Raw genomic sequence first — 17,455 nt, 5'->3', positions numbered from 1 at the left:
AAATTAATGGCTCCCTCAGTTGTCCACCAGCCATGATCAATGTCCTTATGTCTCTTATAAGATAATATCAAGATCTAAGCCTTGTATCTTCATAGAACACTCTCTTGAACATAATGTTTTCCGATGCTATAACCCCCAAACCCAAAAAGTTTTTATATCATATTACATTACTTTTGTAGAGTCTATCTTTCCTTTCTAAAATAATGAGCCTCCTGCAATGCAAACCACTTCGATAAACATTTATCACTGGAGTATACCTCCGATCCTTTCGGATGAGCCTCACATGACACCATCTAGTTCCTCCCCTCAGGATCCATACTCTACTGCTACTCTATTTCAGCAACTGCCCATTCCCTCCATTACTACTTCATTCCTTTCTTCTTATGTTTCTCTCATTGATGAGGCAATACATTTAGAAACACAACCACTGTCTTTATCTCCTTCTAGACCCAATGACACTGAAGTACATCAGCCTGACTTGGCTCATGTTAATGACTCTCCACCACCTATACTAACAACATAACCTCACAATCTCATAGCCTCCAGACAATCAATGATAATACGCTCCAAGAGTAGTATTTTCAAACCACGTCAAGTCCTTATCCTACATGCTATCACCGAATCCTCGCCTAAGACCATTGAACCTATCATATTCACTCAAGCCCAAAAATCTTTAAACTAGTGTAAAGCCATGTGTAAAGAATATGATGCCCTTCTCCATAACTCAACATGAAACCTTATACCTTTTCATCATGCACAAAACATTATCGGGTATAAGTGCGCTTTTTGAATTAAGCAGAACCTAGGTGGATCAGTTGTTAGATATAAAGCACATCTAGTCACCAAAAGGTTTCATCAATAACCTGGTGTTGATTTTACTAAGACATTCAGTCTCATTATTAAATCCATAACAATCTGACTTATTTTGAGTTTGGCCACCACTAGAGGCTGGTAATTTTGATAATTGGATGTTAACAGTACATTTTTATACAGGACTTTAATTGAAGATGTCTTTATGCAGTAATCTTCTGGTTTCATCCATCTTTAGTATCCAATACATGTTTATAAACTACAAAAAGCTATTTATAGACTTCTTCATGCTTCAAGCTAAACTTTGCTCATTTTTTTACTTCAATTAGCTTTATCAACTCCAAATTTGATACCTCACTATTTCTATGACAATAATATGACGACATAATATATCTTCTATTGTACGTGGATGACATTATTATCACAAGCAATACTCCTACAAGGATCTAAGCATTCATCAAACAATTGGCATATCGATTTTTTCTTAAAGATTTAAGAACCTTGAGCTACTTTTTGGGAGTGGAAGCAACATATACATCTTCAGGTCTCTTCCTATCACAAAAAAAAATATATTTAAGATTCATTATCAAAGACAAACATGTAGGACACAAAAGATGTTCCAACTCCCGTTTCTACTAGTAAATCACTCAAATTATGTGATGAAAGTTCTGCTACGGAACACACTCAATACCGACAAGTAGTTGGCTCCTTATAGTGCTTAGCTCTCACCTGTCTAGACATCTCCTTTGCGGTCAATAAATTATCACAATTTATACAGCAACCATCTACTATGCATTTGTCTGTATTCAAATGAATCCTATGATATCTTAAAGGAACCATCATTGTTACTTTCTCTACAAACACTCTCCACTTTATCTCTATGCCTTTGCTGATATTGATTGGGTAAGAAACTTTAATGATAAAATATCCATATCGGAGGTATATTGTCTTCCTTGAGCTAATCTAATAAATTAGAGTTCTAGAAAACAAAAAACAATCGTATGGTCTACAACTAATGTTGAATATCGTGTCATCGGTACCGCTGTTGCATAACTCAATTGGGTCACAAATCTGCTCAATGAACTCAGCATTGACTCTACTCTTACTTCTACAATATATTATGATAATGTCGGAACTAACTACTTATGTGTCAATCTAGTGTTCCACTCCCACATGAAACATTTTATCATTGACTTCCATTTCGTGCAAGATCAAGTTGTTCGACATCAACTATGCGTTTCTCATATACATATATATATATATATAGCTGATCAACTAGCAAACTCACTCACGAAGCCTCTCACCCATAAATTATTTTCATTGTATCGGTCCAAGATTGACATCATAAATAGGAATACCATATTATGGGTGCATAATAGCAGATAAGATTTTCTCAACCGCATGAGAAAATATTGTTGCTTTATTGGGAGAAATCTTCCATCCTAGCTAGTATAAATAAAAAGAACATATCAATAAAAAACATCACGACATCCAAGATGGACGTGTAGGTGCCATTTCCATCCTTGGACACGACCATGTTTGCCTAAATGTCGATCGTCGGTACATGTAGCAATCGTCGATCCTTCTTCACGACTCATTCAGAATGCTGTTGACAAGAGAAATGCATTAAGATCCCAAGGTTTCAATCCGTTATTATATTTGAGGAAGATACTTATTATTTTAAGTATTTATTTTTCTTAAAATTCGTCCCTTTTTTTGTGTTCTAGCGCTTGAACATTTTAGGGATATAGTTTGAACATTTTAGGGATATATATCGCCGAGTTGGTTTCCAAGATTAGTCACGATAATGAATAAACTTTTTTAATCGATCATTGTTCACATAGATTTTATCGAGAATTTTTGTCTGAATTTGTTGTTCTTCTTTTCAACGAATTGACTATTTAAGGTGGGAAGGAGAACCAACCATCTCTTCCGCAGATCATCTCCATCGGCACCGATCCCAGGTCAACTAAGCGTGATTCGACCGTGGCGGTAACGTTAAGCGTAAATTGGGTTGGAAGAAAGGGCGTCAAGGACGTGATGTCTCGTTCCATATCACGCAGGTTGAGGCGTCAGCTTCTGCTCTCTCTGCAAGAATTACATGGCTTTGATTCCACTCTCCCTCCTCCTCGCTTGCTTCTTCTTCTTTTTCTTCTTCTTCTTCTTCTTCTTCTTCTTCTTTTCTTCTTCTTTTCTTCTTCTTCTTCTTCTTCTTCTTCTTCTTCTTTTCTTCTTCTTCTTCTTCTTCTTCTTCTTCTTCTTCTTCTTCTTCTTCATCTTCTTCTTCTTATTCTTCTTCTTCTTATTCATCTTCTTCTTCTTCTTCTTCTTCTTCTTTGATTCCACTCTCCCTCCTCCTCCTCGCTTGCTGCTGCTTCTTCTTCTTCTTCTTCTTTGATTCCACTCTCCGTCCTCCTCCTCGCTTGCTGCTTCTTCTTCTTCTTCTTCTTCTTCTTCTTCTTCTTTTCTTCTTCTTCTTTGATTCCACTCTCCCTCCTCCTCCTCGCTTGCTTCTTCTTCTTCTTCTTGCTCTCATGACGGCACCGTGTTGAGGCATTCCCGACCACGACGATGCCATGCTTTTCCCAGTTTAATATGTGGCGCGGAGCATTGGGATCACATCGCCCGCTACTATTGAAATCGGTGTGATGTGGTAAGTAAACCTGAGGCGAGAATGCAGCAGCCTCCGAGCGTCGTGCATCGACCCGTAGCCATTGGAATCCCATGGGCGCCTTCCATCTGCCGCTGCACTCGAATGCTTCGATGATAAGTATTTTAAGAGTCCTAAAATTAGATTTGAAATTATTCGATCCGTTAAAAATGTAATTATGAAAAACACCCTTTCATGAGTTTGGATATGTTTAAATAATACTATATATTCATCAACGTTTTCCAAGTGAGTCTACAGAGGATTGAGAAAGGAATTTGAATCTGGATTTGTGCTAATTCAAAATAGATTTTTTTTTTTTTTTGTGCTGTGAAGAATCTGGTTTATGGATGTAATAGGTAATAATTGTGGAATCATATATTTTGCATCAGTTTTCTAATTCAATTTTTTATCATTATTTTTAAAAGTTTTCTCTTTCCATAATATACATGATATTTGTGATATATCTTCTTTCAATTCATACGGCAATACCACATGTTAAATTAATTCTTATGAGTATTCAAATTCGTTCAAATCGAAGCATCAAGTGTCAAATTAAATCAAATAAAAAAAAATTATTCGGTTAAAAGGAAGGTACTTCAAACTAAAATCATTTGGAACCTAAGTAATCGATTACGTATGGATTAAGCTACTGTCAAAATCATCAATCCTCAAGAAGAGTAATGGTAATAATACATCTTATTGATCCATACTTCTAAAAATGTTTAGATATTTTAACGATACAATTAAAAAGTTAAAATTATAAACTTAAAAAAACTATTACTTTTTAATTTAGCTTGATTCAAATCGATTAATCAAATAAACAAGATATATTTTCAAATTAAAATTATTTATAATCTTTAAAACTAAATTACTGATGAACCGATTCAGATTAAATCGGTTCGAAACCAATTCGATTAGGTTTGATTTAATTTTTTGATTCGATTTGAATACCCCTATTAATATTACATTGCATTCTTGCATTACTTTCTTCTTCTACAGAATTCATCCGTCACATTCGTAGCAAAGATCTCAACTGTCATCCTCTTTGACCCATGCTGTCATTTCTATTTCCTTTTCTATCGTACTATGGCTATGATTGATTTTGTTCACGAGAAACTTGTTTCCGACATCATGTACACCAACCACCCTGGAGTACAGTTTCCACGACCGGCCCAGGTAGGTGGGGTAGCTGGCCTTCACCGGCTCCAGGTCTGCCGCCGCCACCACTCGGCACGCGTGGATGGAGATTCCGGTGTTCTGGTTGGGGTCCTCGCGATTCTACGCCGTGATGGTGTTCTTCTGCATGTCCATCGGCTTCCGTGCCCACAGGCTGCAGTTCTGTAGCACCATCGCCGCATTGCCGAAGATGTAGTCGACGGTGCCGTAGATGTCGCATTCCCGGAAGAACTGCCGCTGCGAGCGCACGTACGGAGTGTCCTGGTAGTCGATGACGTTGCAGCGGTAGCCCACCGCGTGGTTGGCCCCCACGCGGAGCGCCACCGCCTGGTGCTTCTTCGGCCTGGCCCAGTTCTGTATCGTGAAGTCCCTCGTTATAAATCTCGTCCCCGTCGCCGCTGCCAATAATTATAGAGTCAACCAATTTATTCTTCTTCCTTCGATTCGGTTGAATTCAATGATACATACCGAATGTGGCGGTACGGAAGGTGGTATCTCTTGCTATACAATACCTAAGTCATCCCCACATACTTCTCAATCATTGGTTTTTGCACCCTCGACCAACCCAAGGATCACCTGTTCTTCACCGCAAGGACAACATCTCTACTCTCCACCGCCCAAATCTGTTGCTGCTGATGCTGCGCCAGAATCTACTGCATCACTCGGGGTCTGAGCTGCTCATCTTCCCCTGCTTCATTGATTTCAGATCGCTGCAGTCTCTCTTCGCGTTCACTGCAGTTTCCTCTCGCTGCCTCTGATCAGTGATCGGATCATCCAGCGATCAGATTCTTATTGATTCACTATTGCTAATGAAGCAAATTGTCGCTTGCTCCATGTTTGATTGATTCATTGATTTCATTGCGATCACATTCTTCACCACCGTCGCCTTCTCTCACCGTAGGCTGCATTGTTGCTCGGCGGCCTTCTTTCTTCGCCGCCCATCTAATCACAATTGACGGAATTCAAGCCACCAGTAGACAGTAGGGCGCCAGCACCCTCACCTTCTTCCCGCGGAAGCAGAGCCGAACCTTCTCCCTTAACGAGGAAAGATGAGAGTTTTGGGCGGTAGAACAGAGAAGAAGAAAGGAGGAAGAAACTGTTGGGCTGACAGCCCACGAGTTCAGCCCACACCGCTCTCAAATAAAATCCTACATCTAATAAGGGATCTAATAAGGGTGTGAAGTGGCTACGAAAATAAGAAAAAACTATAACAACGAGACATCAAATTGCAGCAGCATTGGAATAAGATAAGGATAATGCAGAGAGACTATTCTCAATCATCTACGTAGTATTCTCATCTCAAGTTAGATCAAATCTATAGTAGATTTTTACTGTGATTACTTGGGGAGAATTTGGATATTGTACATAATAACGTAATCCTTGTATTCTAGTTATTCTCTTGAGATTATTGCTTGGGTTTTAGGAAAAAGACTGATATTTGTATTTTCATTATTCTTATAGTGGATTATCTCTGGTTTGTCCCGTGGTTTTTACCCATCACGTTTTAGGGGTTTTCCACGTAAATCTTGGTGTTCTATTTTATTGTGATTTTCATTTAATTCTGCTACGTGTTATGTCCTGCTAGTATTTGTTCATATACAAAAGTTTAGTTCTTCTTTATATCCCATCAATTGATATCAGAGCAAGGTTTTGGTGATTTAATTTTTGTATTTGAACATGGAGGCCGGTAGTATTTCACGCATGATTAGCTTGAAAAAAAATAATTGAATGATATGGAAACTAAGAATGGAAGATATCTTATATTGCAAATATTTGTATAAACCTTTGTAGGGGGATAGTGCAAAGCCCGCAACTATGACAGATGATGAGTGAAAGAGGTTAGATCGAAAAATAATTGGATTTATTCGACAATGGCTCGATGATAGTGTCTTTCACCATGTTTCTATTGAAAGTTCTGCATATTCTCTCCGGAAAAAGTTGGAAAGTCTTTATGAAAGAAAAACAATTGACAACAAAGCTTTCTTGATCAGAAAACTTATAAACCTGAAATATAAAAAGCATTTGAATGAAATACAGAGTATCACTAACCAGTTATCCTCTATGAAAATATCTCTTGATGATGAGTTGCAAGCATTGTTACTTCTCAATTCATTACCAGAAAGTTAGGAGATACTAGTCTTATCTCAGAGCTGAGGAGCTACTTAGGCGGGCAGACCGCGCAAAGGTCTCGGACCGACTGTGGCCGAGGAGCTCTCGGGCAGGCTGTGGCCAAGGAGCTACTTAGGCGGGCAGGCCGCGCAAAGGTCTCGGACCGGTTGTGGCCGAGGAGCTCTCGGGCAGGCTGTGGCCGAGGAGCTACTTAGGCGGGCAGGCCGCGCAAAGGTCTCGGACCGACTGTCGACCCTCGGCCTTCGGATCCCTCGTCATTCAGGCCCTTCCTCTAGCGCCAATCTGTTATGATAAATAACTTTTTTTTTAGCCGTGGCCTCGGGGCCGACGCGGCTCGTTCAGGGGTCCGAATGGCGGGGATCTTGCATGGCATGCCTTGGGTCCTTCTGGTGGCCGACCGCGGTGATCTGGATGTCCCGTCAGGGGGAGAGCTTTGCCGCAGCGTCGGGGAAGAGGCAACTTCGTCTCACACCTGCACACTGGTCGGGTCGGAGGCTCGACCCGACCCCTCCGACGATCAAATTAGCGACGTGGAGAGGGTGGTGGAAGAGGGAGTGCTTCTGTGTGAGTGTCCCTCCCCCCTTGTTCGTTTAGAACTCTAGGGTATTTATAGATAAGTTTGATGTTACCTGATGTGGCTGCTTGCAAGGGCAGGACAGTACCTCTCGCGGCGTCTGACATTGCCACTGGGGTTGCGTGGAGAACCGGGCTCCCGTAGGGTATGGGCACGCCTCGGTCGACGTGCTCATTTGCCTCGGTCGAGCGCACGGAGTCAAATGCTGAGGTTGTTGGTTGAAAGCTGGTGACGTTGGCACACATCAAGTCGGCATTAATGCTTGCTTCCTCGGACAGTGTGTCCACCTGACGTGGCTGACGTCGTGGCGTGTCACGTCGCCAATTTTTTCCCTTATAAGAACCCACTTCCACGAGACCTATCTCGGCCCCAACAACACCACCGTCACCGTGGTGCATTTATGTGAACTTGAGAACGTGTCAATGTCCCATATAATATAATATAATTAAAGCATTGGACATGGAAGCGAATATGAGAACGAACAAACAATGTTTCACCCTTTTGTATCACTCAATTAATACATAATTATGACATCATACCTTGTCATGGATCTCTAATCTTTGGACACTAAATATAGTTGAATTTTAGCTACTACGAACAAGGAATAACTTGAGATATTGTTAGTTTAAGTATCGTTTATTTTATTAAAAAATTATCAATTTTTTATTATAAATTATTATTATAAATTACTTAAAATCAATAAATCAAGAGGTAGTATTTACTAAGGCATCTCATGACCCTATAATAGGCACACTCAATCAGTTAGGAACGTGGTTTTTAATTAATACCTTCATTTTTATTTTTAATATGATAAATATAAATTTAATTTACTGTAAAATAATAATAATATATCTTACTATATGTATAATATATTTTTAAAAATATATTTCGAATAATATGATTGTAATGAGCTTAATATGAATTTATATATTTTATAAATCTAAAAATATATGAATTATGATAAACCTAATACAAGGGTTGGATTGACCTGATTTAGCAGATCAACTTGACTCAAGTCAAACTTCAAGTTAGACCTCTCTTATCAAATTAGTTTTTATTATTTTAAATTATTAAAAATATCTTAATTTTAAAACTAATTAAGCCATACAAATTCATAACTAATTCTTGAAATACAAATATATATAATTAAATAAATTAAAATTATTATGTTAATTCAAAAATAAAAGTTTTAATAATTAAATCAATCTTGAAAGTCACTTAGGCTTAAAAGATCATTATAAATCAAATAATCATTCTAACATCATAAATTAATTATCATTATTTATTAATCATAAAATTTTAAAATTAAAATATTATTATGCATCATATGATCATAACAATTTTAATATCAAGAATTTGAAAATATAAATCAAAACTGATTAGAACTGAATAGAGGATCTTACCTCTCCTCGACTTTCTATTCCTTGAGATCATTTTTTCAAAAAATATGTTCTTTAATACTCTTATTATGCTTACATACGAGAAAGATAATATCTTCTGAAAGGTAAATAAATATTTAATTAATTATTTTATTTTTTTTACATATAAAGATAGAAATATAATATTTATTTATTATTATTCATATATGAAAAAGGAATGTCCTAACAATCAGATCACTTGTTAGGAAACAAGTGACTCGCATGCTGGTGCCTAGGAAACTAAGTTGCTATCGATTAAACCTATGGGTCATATTATTTTGACCTTTTTAGGTCTAGATTGTTAGTTGTTATCAAGGAGGTAAGTAGCTATTTATTGTGATTCATGAATTCCTTTGCATATGAATGCTTTAATAATGTTGCATGAGTAAGGCTTTCTGCATTGTGGCACGGCCCATGTTGATAATATGCGGGCACATAGAAACTTATATAAGGGTCTCCTTACACAACCTTATAAGAAGATGTTTTGGATGATGGCTAGGCTACATGCAATTATTGGTGCTGAGGAAGGGGCCTATTTTTAGGTTGATTACATTGTAACGTTACAGTGCCTTTAAATTAGTAGGCTAGGCTGCAATATAGAGATTAATACGGGAATGTTGTGTACTTATCAGAACCAAATGATGTTGTATTTCTTCCTATTTAGAGGTTTTAAGTTTCATGATTGAGTTTCATTTTGTCGTAGTCCTTATCTAAATTTGACTCTTAAAACCTCAAGTGATTTAGTGAATGTTGTTGGATAATACTTCAATCAACTGAGTTGCCCTCTTAAATTAAGTTACATGTTGGAAAACAAAACTTAATAGGTACAAACGTGTTTTAGTTTTTAGGTTGTTCATTTAGTTGATGTCACATGTAATATTATATCCATATCAACGAGATTATATATATATATATATATATATATATATATATATATATATATATATATATATATATATATATATATATATATATAGTAACCGTGTCATTTATTAGATTCTACCCTAATATCATATGACAATAACAATATAAAGGGTGAATTTTTTAAATATATATAGTCCTCATATTTATCCCGTGATGCAACTCAAACTAGATGAGTTTATATGCTAGTGGTTGTAGGGAGAAGGTGACTCCCGTGCTGATGCTTAGGTGTTGCTTAGTTGACATGAAAGAGCTGGCAAGTGTTAGGATTATTTGTTAGTTTGGTAAGTCTCATAGTCCCACATCAGGAATATCAGGTTTATTATCTCCTATTAGAACTATAAATAAGGGTTTGAACTTTGAAGTCAGATGCACCACAAATGGTACTACAAGAGGCACCATAAGAAAAACCTAAGTGTTTGCTTAGGGTTTAAGTCCATACTCAGTTAAATAGTTTGAGTTTATATTTTAGGTTTTTTTTTGTTTAATATTTTCGGGTGTTTTATGGCTTAGGAACATTTATTGAAGAGTTTGTATATGCTTGATTGAATGTACATCTATATTTTCACATCTTGATAAATTTGATTCCTTGGTTTTGGATTTGGAGAATATAGATGCAAATTTGATAAATTTGCTATTGATGACAAGACGATGTCTAAAAATGAATAGATTTTAAATTCGGGTTGTTCTTATCAAATGTGTCCCAATAGGGATTTGTTTTCCACGTAAATCTTGTAATAGTGGAATTATTTTGATGGGAAATAATGCCGCATGTGATGTTGTTGGTAGAGGCACAATCCGAATTAAAATGCATGATAGTATTATGAGAACGCTCACTAATGTTAAACATGTTCCTGATTTAAAAAAGAATCTCATCTCTTTAAGCTCCCTAGAGGCCCTTGGGTGTAAATACATAATTGAAGATGGAGTTTTGAAAGTTTCTAGAAGTGCTCTCGTTGTTATGAAAACTTGCAGGTCTGGTAGCTTATATATTTTGCAGGGAACTATTGTCACAAGCTCAATTGTAGTCTCATCATCATCATTGTCTAATTCTGACATTACCAAATTATGGCATATGCGTTTGGATCATATGAGCGAAAAAAGTTCGAGCATATTGAGCAAAAGGGGTCTACTTTGTGGACAAAGTACTGGGCCACTAGATTTTTGTGAACATTACATTTTTGGAAAGAAGAAAAGAGTCAGCTTCAATTCTCCGGCAGTTCACAAAACAAAAGGTACTCTTGACTATATTCATTCAGACCTTTGGGGTCCAGCTCATGTTCAGTCTAAGGGTGGTGCCAAGTATATATTGACTTTCATTGATGATTATTCCAGGAAAGTTTAGGTTTATTTTTTAAAGCATAAAAATGATATTTTTCTAACCTTTAAACAATGGAAGGTTTTGATTGAGAAGCAAAAAGGTAAACAGATTAAGCGACTTTGACTAGATAATAGCATGGAATTTTGTGAAGGTGACTTTAATGAATTTTACAAAAATGAAGGAATCGTTCGGCATCGCACTGTTAGGATGACGCCTCAGCAAAATGGTGTAGCCAAACGTATGAACAGAACACTCTTAGAGAGAGCAAGGTGTATGATCTCAAATGCAAGGTTGACAAAGGACTTTTGGGCAGAGGCGATTAATATGGCCTGTTACGTTGTCAACCGCGCTCCTTCTGCAGCACTTAACTTTAAAACTCCGGAGGAAGTTTGGTCAGGTACTCCTGCTGATTACTTTAATTTAAAATTTTTTGGGTGTCCAGCATACATGCATGTAAATAAAGGAAAATTAGAGTCTCGAGCTAAAAAGTGCATTTTCCTTGGGCATGCTTCAGGGGTGAAAGGATACAGATTATGGTATTCTGATCCCAAATCTCCAAAATTTATAATAAGAAGAGATGTTACTTTTGATGAATTGTTTATGTTGTCTTACAAAGAGGATTCTACTAGTTGTACAAATGATAGTTCACAGAAGCAGGTGGAGCTTGAGATTGATAGTTCAGATTCATTTCTGTCGAACTCTTCTACTCAAAGAATGCTAGTAGGTGGTCGCGAGTCTACTGACGCAGATGATCTAGAGGAAAAGCAATATTCTATAGCCAAGGATAAACCACGGAGAGATATTCGACTACCACAAAGATATGCAAATTTGGTTGCATATGCTTTGTTTGTTGCAGAAGAGACAAGTGAAGTTGGTGAGCCTACTTCCTACTCAAATGCAGTTTCTTGTGAAAATTTCGCTAAGTGGTTGATTGCGATGAATGAAGAAATAGAATCTCTCCATCAGAATAGAACTTGGGATCTTGTGAAGCCGCCTCCGGGTAAGAAAATTGTTAGATGAAAATAGGATATCATTGTTGAGGGAAAGGTCCTTATTCAGAAAATTCATACGAAGGACAATCTAGCTAATATGCTTACAAAGCCTCTTCCGGTTTACAAGTTCAAGCAGTTCTTGGACTTGGTTGGTGTTCATTGTTGGTGATTGCCCGTTTGGGCTTTTATGAAGAAAGTGGAGCAAGTTTTGTTGGGACATGCCAAGGTTGAAATTTGTTAGTTTGGCAAGTCTCATAGTCCCACATCAGGAAAACCATGCTTGTTATCTCCTATTGGAACTATAAATAAGGGTATGAGCTTTAAAGTCAGATGCACCATAAGTGACACCACAAGAAGCACCACAAGAAAAACCTAAGTGTTTGCTTTGGGTTTAAGTCCACACTCAGTTAAATAGTTTGAGCTTATACTTTGAGTTTTTTTCTTATTTAATATTTTCGGGTATTTTATGGCCTAGGAACATCTTCCTAAGACATTTATAATAGTCCATTTTCATAGTTGTGATTTGCTCCTCCTTCGTTCGTGGATGTAGGTCAAGTTAATTGACCCCTGAGGCTAGCTCTAACATTATCCCTATCAAATACTATAATATTAGGTTTCGTTTTTGTTGATCATAGAGCAACTAGATTGCATGATCATCAACTAGGACCATCAAAGATTTTGATCGAACCAAGAATTTGACATCAAAACTACAAGACGGCGTCAAGCACTCCATCAAATTAAAACTCTAATCAAGATTGGGAACAAATTAAAACACTAACCAAGATTGGGAAAATTGGACGAGAAGGAATAGTAAGAGATCGGACCTTGATCACCATATCACGCTCGTTGCTACCGAAGAGGACAGAGAGGTGAGTCGCGTCTGTGGATTCTTCACATCGTCATTTCCCCCTTCCTTCTCATCGTCGTCGTTAGTTACTGATGCAATCTGCTACCTTAAGATTGGTAGATATAGCACGTGTCCATAATTCATTTGATCATCTTCTGTTTTAGTATTTATTTATATCCAAAATTATATATTACTTACTGATGCAATATGATGCTTTAAGATTCGTGAAAATGTGACGTTTTCATAATCAATTTGATCCTCTTTTTTACTATTTATTTTATCCAAAATAATATTTTATTTTTCACAAATTATTTACCTCGATCAAAAAATATTAATCTTGAGCTCTTTTAATGTCAATAAATTGTTAAGTAGGAGCGCAGGGATCTTTTCCTTTCCGGGTATTTGATTAGGTATTGATTTTTTAAATCTCTAATCAATTTGGGACTAAATATGTTTATTTTTTTTAATCGAGAGTCTTACGAAGACTTGTTATAAATTTTCAACATTAAGAAACGATAATTAGCCAATTTTGCTGAACCGACAGAAGTTTTAAAGTGGACCGCATAAACAGTTGAAATAGGTGAAGCAAACACATCTTGAGAGAGAAATGCATTGTGTGATGGGGCCACTGTGTGGTTTAGATTGCGCACGGATTGGGTCAACTATTCACATTGAAAGGGAACCAGGCATATGACGATCCTCTATAATAAATGCACGAGACGCACCGATCACACTCGGGAACCATCTTCCATCTCTGAGTTTAAGGATGCATTCACCGGGAAGGCCAAACATCCATCTTCTTCCTCCGCAGACATGATAATTGTCGTGTGTTAACTAACAAATGTGTCGTGGCGGGTGAGTCAGCAACGGCTGAGCTGGATGCCGAGGTTGACCAGATCGCGACGAGATGTTGATTAGCGTTCTTTGGTGTGTCGATCCGGGTGCCATGTATGCCGTGATGCATCTTCTCCTTCTCCGAGATGGTTGGTAGCTCATATTCGTGAGGTGGCCACGCCCTTGGGAAGGAGTGCGGGTTGGCATTGGTCGGGATCCAAATCGATTGGCTGCTCTCCTTCGTGCACTAGATGGCGATTCTCGGGTGGTTGACAGCTCGCCTTCGTGAAGTGGTCGCATTTTCCTATAAAAATCGCCCTTGTCGGGATCACCCGATGAGACCCCTCCGACGAGCAAGTCAGTAGAGTCATCAATTTATTTTTTCCCCACCCCCGGCTAGATGCTGGCTAGAGGTCTTTATATTACTGTACGTGGGTCGGTCGTATGCAGGTTGGCATGATGGACATGCCGAACAGTGCCTTAGTACGGATTCTGACTTGGCGTGTTTTGGGGGCGGCGTTGTCTCGGGGCACCCGAGGTCGAGCAGTGCCTTAGTATGGATTCTGACTTGACGTGTCTTTAGGGCCAAAATATGTCATATCACTTCTCCCCTCCCCCCTCCAAGGCATGTCGTAGGGTCCTTAAAGGGCGGGGCGGCATGCCTGGGTTGGAGTGAGGTTGATGATAGAAGATAAGATTTCTCTAACTTGATAGAAGATAAGATTTCCCCAGAGGAAATCTCTCTATTCTGTTTATTTTGTTGAGGGAAATCCTTCCTTCTAATCTGTATAAATAGGAGAGGGAACATGTTAATATATTTAAGCTAAAGCTATTTCATTTCTACAATAAAGCTTCTTCAATTATTGTTCTTATCTTCTATTATTTCTATCATGGTATCAGAGTAGTGAGAAAAGCGGAGCTTCGCTCTTGCCTTTGGCCAGCGACCAACGCCGCTGAGAAAAGCGAAGTTCGCCCTTGCCTACGGCCAGCGACCAACGTCGTTGTAGTCACATTCTTGAGAGGCTCCATGGCCAATCCTCATCTTCCTCACCGCGGTAGTCTTCGCTGATCTGCCAACAGTCGGCGGACTTAAGGAGAACAAAGGGCGGACGTAAGGAGAACGAAGGGACGGCCAGCGACCAACGTCGTTGTAGTCACATTCTTGAGAGGCTCCATGGCCAATCCTCATCTTTCTCACCGCGGTAGTCTTCGCTGATCTGCCAACAGTCGGCGGACTTAAGGAGAACAAAGGGCGGACGTAAGGAGAACGAAGGGAACGCATGTGCCCTCACAGCAACAGTAATCGCAGCAACAACAGCGATCTGCTCTTGCCCTACTCACGAAGCCTCTCGCTTTAAACCATTCTTTGCATCGATCCAAGATTGGTATCCTTGTCAGGAGCACCATCTTGCAGGGGCATGATAGAAGATAAGATTTCCCTAACTTGATAGAAGATAAGATTTCCCCAACTATATGAGGAAATCTCTCTATTCTGTTTATTCTGTTGAGGGAAATCCTTCCTTCTAATCTGTATAAATGGAGAGGGAACATGTTAATATATTTAAGCTAAAGCTATTTCATTTCTACAATAAAGCTTCTTTGTTCTTATCTTCTATTATTTCTATCAGATCGCTCACAAGGGGAAGTTGGATTAACTCGTCATGGGGCGATTTAGAGGGGCGACACCCCGTGCTTTGGGCAGGATTGACTTTGCTAATCGGTCAGTAGGGGCTTGATAAGGCAAAACCGACGTGTCGACATCGATGCGGCAAAATCGATGAGGCAAAACTAACGTGTCGTAGGTCAAATAATGGGTTTGGCATGGCCCAGAGTTACGGCTATCGAGATTGCAAGTCGGCAAGCGAGTCGGAGCAACTCAGTTTGAGATTGAGTTGTGAGTTGGGGATTGACATGGAGCAACTCGGGTAATGGAGTAGTCTGGCGAGGCATGGCTTGGGAGTTAGATTGGCCATGGTGCAACTAAGGTGTGGCTTAGGCGTCGGATTGGCCGAGGTGCGCTAAGGCATGGCTGGGGCGTTGGATTGGCCAAGGTGCGACTGAGGTGTGGCTCAGGCATCGGATTGCCCGAGGTGCGCTGAGGCATGGCTAGGGCTTTGGATTGGCCAAGGTGTAGCTCGGGCGTCTGATTGGACGAGGTGCGCCTAAGGCGTGGCTTGGGCGTTGGATTGGCTGAGATGCATTTTGGGCATCGGATCGGCCGAGATACATGGCTCGAATGCTAGATTTGGTCGAGATATGACTCAAACGTTGGTTTTGGCTAAGATGCAACTCAAGCGTTGGATTTGCCAAGATGTGTGGCTCGAATGCTAGATTTGGCCGAGATGCATTTTGGGCGTCGGATTGGCCGAGATGCATGGCTCAGGTGTCGGATGGCCGAGGTGGCGCGCTGGAGCATCTTGAGGATAGTTACTGGCAACTTCTCAATCAGCAACCAAAAGAACCTCGATGGTTTCAGACCCATCAGAAAAGCCGACAAGATTGGAGAGGGGTGAGCATCCGTAAACCCCTGGATCTCGGTGGCGAACCGTGCCATGAACTAAGAGAGTAATTCGTCCTTGCGCTGGGATAGTGCGGGCAGAGTGGCCATGGAAGGCCTGGGTCGTGCGCTGGCTAGGAAGGTTTGCTCAAATTCCTCGGCAATCTAGTCGAAGGATGAGACTGAGGCTAGGCATAGCCGGCTAAACCACGTTCGTGTCGGCCCCCTCAGAGTGGTCGAAAATGCTCGGCACATCAACGCATCAAAGGCACCACAGAGGGCCATCTGGGCCCGGAATACAAAGACATGCTCCATGGGATCAGAGCCTCCATCGTATATTTCCAATGTCGGTAGCCTGAAGTTGAGGGGTACTGGCTTGTCCTGTACTTCCTGAGTGAATGGAAACTTGCTTGAGGCGCTCTCACTGGACTCGCTCCGCGACTTTCGAAGCTCGTGCTGGAATGCGTCTAGGCATGGGTTGACTCGAGACAGTTGGGCTCTAAGCGAGGCGTCCACCGAGTCGGACGATATGGTGTTAGGCTCAAGATGAGACAGTGTGACTCAGCATGGTGCGAGTGCGTTTTGCCAAGAAGGACCCCTCAGGTCCATCGCTCGCTCTCGGGCTTCTCCGATCCCGACTTGCCCCCCATTCGGGGGTTGTCGGGCCAGATTGATCGAGGGTGTCGCCAACTGCATGATTTGAGGGATGATCGGGGTGAGCATCTGCATCATGCCCGCCATAGCTTGCACTTGCTTGATTAGGCTAAAGAACGCCTCGGGTGTCACAGTCGAGGACCTTGGGGCGAGCCTCGGGGGCGACAGTCCCGGGTTATTGAATAGATACCAGTAGCGATTTGGTGTCAAAGCCAGTATCCTCCCATCCATAGGGACGGGGAGGGTTTGACCTTCTGGTTCAGTGGAAGGGAGGACAATCGGGGATTCTCTCCCGGGGCGAGCCCCTGCCAACTGTTCCAACGACAACGACCCTCCTTCTAGCGCCAAAATGTTAGTGAATAAATGTGTCGTGGCTGGTGAGTCAACATGACCTGATCCACGAGTTGATGTCAGGAATCTTCTGTCAGCTAAGCTAGATGCCGAGGTCGACCAGGCCCTCGCGAAAAGGTGTTGATCAGCGTTCTTTGGTGTGCTGATCTGGGCGCCGTGTATGCCGAGCTACATCTCTCTTTCTCCGGGGTGGTGGCAGCTCATCTTCGTGAGGTGGCCACGCCCCGGGAAGGAGTGCGGGTTGGCGTTGGTCAGGATACGGACCGATTGGTTGCTATCC

General features: G+C 40.4%; 1 pseudogene; it reads right to left on the bottom strand.

Moving 5' to 3' along the window:
• Nucleotides 1–4,489: 4,489 nt before the first annotated feature.
• On the bottom strand, nt 4,490–16,227 carry LOC135625753 (probable pectinesterase/pectinesterase inhibitor 34; annotated as a pseudogene).
• Nucleotides 16,228–17,455: the final 1,228 nt, after the last annotated feature.

Source organism: Musa acuminata, chromosome BXJ2-10, assembly GCF_036884655.1.
Source record: "Musa acuminata AAA Group cultivar baxijiao chromosome BXJ2-10, Cavendish_Baxijiao_AAA, whole genome shotgun sequence".
Taxonomy (NCBI): domain Eukaryota; kingdom Viridiplantae; phylum Streptophyta; class Magnoliopsida; order Zingiberales; family Musaceae; genus Musa; species Musa acuminata.
Note: the sequence above shows the minus strand (reverse complement) of the source record. Positions and strands in the feature narration are given on the sequence as shown.